The sequence below is a fragment of the Cebus imitator genome, unplaced genomic scaffold (genome assembly GCF_001604975.1).
Source record: "Cebus imitator isolate Cc_AM_T3 unplaced genomic scaffold, Cebus_imitator-1.0 Scaffold124, whole genome shotgun sequence".
NCBI lineage: Eukaryota > Metazoa > Chordata > Mammalia > Primates > Cebidae > Cebus > Cebus imitator.
The window spans coordinates 6,575,593-6,582,274 of record NW_016107439.1 but is presented as its reverse complement, the minus strand read 5'-3'; the positions used below and the strand labels follow the sequence as shown (position 1 = coordinate 6,582,274).

General features: G+C 36.3%; 1 non-coding gene across 1 annotated transcript; it reads right to left on the bottom strand.

The window, feature by feature from the left end:
• Window positions 1-3,619: 3,619 nt before the first annotated feature.
• On the bottom strand, window positions 3,620-3,726 carry LOC119472943. The gene has a single exon (XR_005202114.1). It is a non-coding gene; the product is annotated as a U6 spliceosomal RNA (small nuclear RNA).
• Window positions 3,727-6,682: the final 2,956 nt, after the last annotated feature.

Genomic DNA, 6,682 nt, shown 5'->3' with positions numbered 1-6,682 from the left:
GGTAGACTGAATAATGTCTCCCCCTCGAAAAAAAAAATCCATGCTCTAATTTCCAGAACTTGGGAATAGAACACCTTACATGGCAAAAGGTACTTTACAGATATGAGTAAGGTTAAGAACATTGAGGTAGAGAGATTATCTTGAAGTGCCCAGGTGGACCCAATGTCATCATATGAGTCCTTAGAAGTGGAGAACCATTTCCTTCTGACTTCAGATGGAGATAAAAAGATAAAAGACAGGTCAGGGAGAAATTTTGTACTGCTGAATTTGAAGAGAGAGGAAGGAAACTCTAGCAAAAGAATGTGGACATCCTGTAGAAACCGAAAAAGGCAAGGGAATGAATTTGCCCCCAGAGCTCCCAAAAAGAAATGCAGCCCTGCAGACATCTTGATTTTAGCCTGGTGAGACCTGTGTGAGCCTTCAAAGCTATGTAATTATAAGATCATAAATTTGTGTTGTTTTAAGCCACTGCATTGGTGGTAACTTGTTACAGCAGCAATAGAAAATTAATGCAGTATTTTATTATGATATTCAATTGGAACCATGTACATGGTCCTGTTCCCCAGCTAATACAGGCTCTCTGATGTCAGGCAGAGCATTCTACATCTCTATTTCTAACCTATAGCAACTAGCATATTGCTTTACATATAGATGGAAGTGCTTGGTATTTATTGATTTCACTCTCCTCTTCCAGTATTATAGTCTACAATTTATTTCTTCTCTGTATATCCAGTGAATCTCAAGTAATCAGGTTCATTTGGATAAATATTGTTATGTTTTTTAGTTATGGGGTTTGAAATTAGCACATGCACCCATAAGGGCAGAATCCCCAAGTCCTTTCAGAAATAGCTTTCATTCATACAGATTCTGCCATCTGAAATATTAATGCAACAATCATCTTTTATTCTAATCACAAGAATTTCCTCCTAGTAACCCATGACTTCACTAGCTGCTTGCTTTAATTACTATACAGCACTCATACACCACAAAGGAAATAGGAATTTCCCTCAGACTATACCACTTCCTTCAGCAAAGTGTACTGCTGATTGATGTCAGAGCCATAATCAGTTACCATATTGGCTGGGCTCAAAAGATAGACTATTCATAGCAAAATAAGTTATACATATTTAACAAAAGAAAAGTAAGTGGCAACTAGAAAGAAAAGACAGTCATAAAGCTTTATAGTGTGCTTACACAAATTTCAAAAAAAGGTATAAATGTAGTCTTCACATTAATGCTACATATTTTTGAATAAAACAATCACTTATATAACATTTTAAATTATTTTCAAGTTGTTTTTAAATAAAACAATTTAAATATAGTTATTACATAGTATTGAACTTAGAATGTAATTATGTAATAATTTTTTCAGCCTTTCAGCCATAGCAAGAATCCATTCTCTAATTTTAATATATTGACCTATTCATTTAAGTTATTTGTTATTTGTTTGTCTGTTTGGTTTTGACAATAATCCAAAAACCTGAAATATGAATGATCCTTAACAGATCAGACTGTGAAGTCAGAGAGTGAAGAAGTTCAGAAAATAATCATTGCTTTTACTTTCAACAAATGTCAATATCAACTGCAGGGATGGGAAAGCATAATGACTAGCCAGAAACATAGCATTATAGGTGTGGGGATGGTAATGTGACACTTGAGAATGTTTGAAGCAGTCAAGAGAGGCAAGTTCCACCTCTGTTATTTATTTGCTGTGTGACATAAAGAAGTCACTTATTCTCCATTCACCTCAGTTTTGAAGTTAGAAGAAAATGCTAATGGAAGTGAAATAATCTTACAAATTAATTTTTTCTCTGTATAAGTGATCTCTCTAAAATATTTTCTCAGGTATTGAATTGGTATAGAAGAATTTAGTCTTCATCAAGATATATTGATTTATAGTACACATTTCTGTCCTTTTAAAAAATACATTCAAATTTTATTTTAGATTCAGAGGGTACATGTGCAGATTTTTTACATGGGTATATTGCATGATGCTGAAGTTGAGGGTATGATGCATCCCATCACCCAGGTAGAGACCACAGTACTCACTAGGTAGATTTTCAGTTATTGAAAATCTCCCTCCTCTGTCTAGTGGTCTCCAGTATCTGTTGGTGCCATTTTATATCCATGAGTACTCAATGTTTAGCTCCCATTTATAAGTGAGTATGTGTGGTATTTAGTTTTTTGTTCCTGTGTTAATTTACTTAGGAAAATGGCCTCTAGCTTCATTCATTTTGTTTGCAAAGGACAGGATTTCATTCTTTTCTATGGCTGTGCAACATTTCCTGGTGTATATGTACCACATTTCCTTTATCCAATCCACCATGACTCTGTCTTTATTATTGTGAATAGTGCTGCAATGAACATACGTGTGTATTTCTTTATGGTAGAATAATTCATATTTATTTGGGTATATACACAGTAGGGAGATTGCTGGGTCAAATGGTAGTTGTATTTGTCCATTTTCATAATTCTATAAAGAACTGCCTGAGACTTGGTAATTTATAAAGAAAAGAGGTTTAATTTACATACAGTTCTTCATTGCTGGAAAGGCCTCAGGAAACTTACAGTCATGATGGCAGGGGAAGCAGGCACGGAACTTCTTCACATGGCAGCAGGAAGATGCAAGAATAAGAAAAGGGGGAAGAGCCCCTTATAAAACCATCAGATTGGCTGGGCACAGTGGCTCACACCTGTAATACTAGTACTTTGGGAGGCCAAGACAGGTGGATCACCTGAGATTAGGATTTCAAGACCAGTCTGGACAACATGGTGCAACCCCATCTCTAGTAAAATTACAAAAATTAGCAGGATGTGGTTGCATATGCCTGTAATCCCAGCTATTCAGGAGGCTGAAGCAGGAGAATTTCTTGAACCCAGAAAGTGGAAACAGCAGTGAGCCAAGATTGTACCATTTCACTCTAGCTGGCAATTGAGCAACACTCCATCTCAAAAAATAATAATAATCAGATTTTGTGACAACTCACCCACTATCATGAGAACAGCATGGGGGAAATCACCCCCATAAACCAATCACTTACCAAAAAGTCCTGCCCTTGACATGTGCAGATTATGGGAATTACAATTCTAGATGAGATTTGGGTGGGGACACAAAGTTTAACAATATCAGTAGTTCTGTTTGAAACTCTTTAAGAAATCTCAAAACTGCTTTCTACAGCAGCTGAACTAATTTACCTTTCAATCAACAGTGTAAAAGCATTCCTTTTCCTTAGCAACCTCACCAGCAACTGTTGTTTCTTGGCTTTTAGTAATAACCCTTTTGACTGGTGTGAGATGGTATCTCATTGTAGTTTTGATTTGGATTTCTCTGATGGTTAGTGATGTTAGGCATTTTTTCATATGTTTGTTGGCTGCTTGTATGTCTGTCCATGTCTGTCCATGTTTTTTGCCCATTTTTAATGAGGCTTTTTGTTTTTTGCTTAAGTTCCTTATAGATTCTGGCCTTTATTGAATCCACAGTTTTTAAATATTTTTTCCCGTTCTGTATGTTGTCTGTTTACTCTGTTGATAATTTCTTTTGCTGTGCAGAAGTTCTTAAGTTTAATTAGGTCTCACTTGTCACACTTTTTGTTTCTGTTGCCATTGCTTTGAGAACTTAAAAAACATGAAATGCCTCACAAATTTGCTTGTCATCCTTGGAGAGGGGCCATGCTAAGATTCTCTGTATTATTCCAGTTTTAGTGTATGTGTTGCCAAGAGGAACATTTATTTCTGAATTATAAAAATATTTTTGCCAAAATTATGATGAGTCTAAGTTTCTTTTTGAAGAAATGCAGTTTTAAAATCAGCATTTAGAAATCCTAAATGTAATTTTTTGAAAAATTTCCAGAATTATATTGGTGAAAATAAGTCTTTACAATTAATTATCCAGTTTTTAAATATTATGAAAATCTAATTTATTGTGAATACAGGAGGTTCAACTTAAAAATAATCCATAAAATGTTAAATTGGTAATAACAGTTACAGTAAATTCAAGACATTTAGAATATCAGCTACCTTAAAAACTGGTCAAAACTTTACCAACTTTTTTTTCATAAAGTTAAATTCATTTGTTTGTTTCTTTTTTTTTTTTTTTAATTACACTTTAAGTTCTGGGGTACATGTGCAGAATGGGAAGGTTTGTTACATAGGTATACATGGGTGTACACGTGCCATGGTGGTTTGCTGCATCCATCCCCCCCTTCACTAACATTAGATATTTCTCCTAATGCTAGCCCTTCCCAATACTCCCAACCCCTGCTATCCCTCCTCTAGCCCCTGCATCGTCTGACAGGCCCTAGTATGTGATGTTCCCCTCCCAGTGTCCATAGGTTTTCATTGTTCAATAGCCACTTATGAGTGAGAACACGTGGTGTTTGTTTTTTTGTTCTTGTGTCAGTTTGCTGAGAATGATGATTTCCAGCTTCATTCATGTCCCTGCAAAGGACATGAACTCATCCTTTCTTATGGCTGCATCGTATTCCATGGTATATATGTGCCACATTTTCTTTATCCAGTCTATCATTGATAGGTATTTGGGTTGGTTCCAAGTCTTTGCTATTGTAAACACTGCCACAATAAACATATATGTGCATGTGTCTTTATAGTTGAATGTTTTATAGTCCTTTGGTTACATACCCGGTAATGGGGTTGCTGGGTCAAACAGTATTTCTAGTTGCAGATCCTTGAGAAATTGCCACATTGTCTTTCACAATGGTTAACTAATTTACACTCCCATCAACAGTGTAAAAGCATTCCTATTTCTCCACATCCTCTCCAGCATCTGTTGTCTCCTGATTTTTTAATCAGGAGACATGCCATTCTAACTGGCATGAGATAGTATCTCAATGTGGTTTTGATTTGCATTTCTCTAATGACCAGTGACGATGAGATATTTTTCATGTTTGTTGGCCTCATATATGTCTTCTTTTGAAAAGTGTCTGTTCACATTTTGCCCACTTTTTGATGGGGTTGTTGTTTTTTTCTTGTAAATTTGTTTAAGTTCTCTGTAGATTCTGGATATTAGCCCTTTGTCAGATGGGTTGATTGCAAAATTTGTTCCCATTGGTTGCCAGATCACTTTAATGTTATTATTATTATTTTTTATTTTTTTGCTGTGCAGAAGCTCTTAAATTTAATGAGACCCCATTTGTCTATTTTGGCTTTTGTTGACATTGCGCTTGGTGCTTTAGTCATGAAGTCCTTGCCTATGCCTATGTCCTAAATGGCATTGCCTAGATTTTCTTCTAGGGTTTTTATGGTGTTAGGTCTTATGTTTAAATCTTTAATCCATCTAGAGTTAATTTTTGTATGTGGTATAAGGAAGGGTTCCAGTTTCAGCCTTCTACACGTGGCTAGCCAGATTTTCCAACACCATTTATTAAATAGGGAATCCTTTCCCCATTGCTTGTTTTTGTCAGTCTTGTCAAAGATCAATGGCTGTATATGTGTCATGTTGCTTCTGAGGCCACTGTTCTGTTCCCATTGGTCTATAGCTCTGTTTTGGTACCAGTACCATGCTGTTTTTATTATTGTAGCTTTATAGCATAGCTTGAAGTCAGACACTGTGATGCCTCCAGCATTTTTTTTTTTTAATTAGGATTGTCTTGGCTATTTGGGCTCCCTTTTGGTTCCACATGAAGTTTAAGGTGGTTTTTTCTAATTGTATAAAGAAATCCGGCCAGGCGCGGTGGCTCAAGCCTGTAATCCCAGCACTTTGGGAGGCCGAGGTGGGTGGATCACGAGGTCAAGAGATCGAGACCATCCTGGTCAACATGGTGAAACCCCGTCTCTACTAAAAATACAAAAAAAATTAGCTGGGCATGGTGACGCGTGCCTGTAATCCCAGCTACTAAGGAGGCTGAGACAGGAGAATTGCCTGAACCCGGGAGGCGGAGGTTGCGGTGAGCCGAGATCGCGNAAAAAAAAAAAAAAAAAAGAAAAAAAAGAAATCCAATGGTAGCTTGATAGAGATAGCATTGAGTCTATAAATTACTTTGGGCAGTATGGCCATTTTCTCAATATTATTCTTCCTAACAAAAGTCTCAGGATATTAAATCAATGTGCAAAAATCACAAGCATTCCTATATACCAATAACAGACAAACAGAGAGCCAAATCATGAGTGAACTCCCATTCACAATTGCTACAAAGGGAATAAAATACCTAGGAATACAACTAACAAGGGATGTGAAGGACCTCTTCAAGGAGAACTACAAACCACTGCTCAAGGAAATAAGAGGACACAAACAAATGGGAAAACATTCCATTTGTTTATTTCTATACTCTTGCTGAGAATAACTAGAAAAATCTGTAACAAAAAACAAATCTGTTTTGTGATACCAAAGAACTCTCAAGACAGAGAAGAATTAGAAGGCCAAAGTCTGGGAGAGAAGGGAAGACTATGGAAGGAAATTGAGAAGGTGAGGCCATATTATCCGTAAAGGCTAATGCCAATTATAGAGATTATCGAAAAGCTGAGAAGTCAAACAAAGTATTTGACAGATTCATATACAGCAATGACAAAAACTTTAGTCCAGCACCCACTAAGAATCAGAGGCTGTGGTAAACATGCTAGGTTCAGTTTCAGGACCAAAAAGTATTTTGTCTTCAGAGTAACCGGGAAATGAAAATAGAGCACTTGGCATTAAAACTTATAACAAAAGAATGTAGAAGAAAGATAG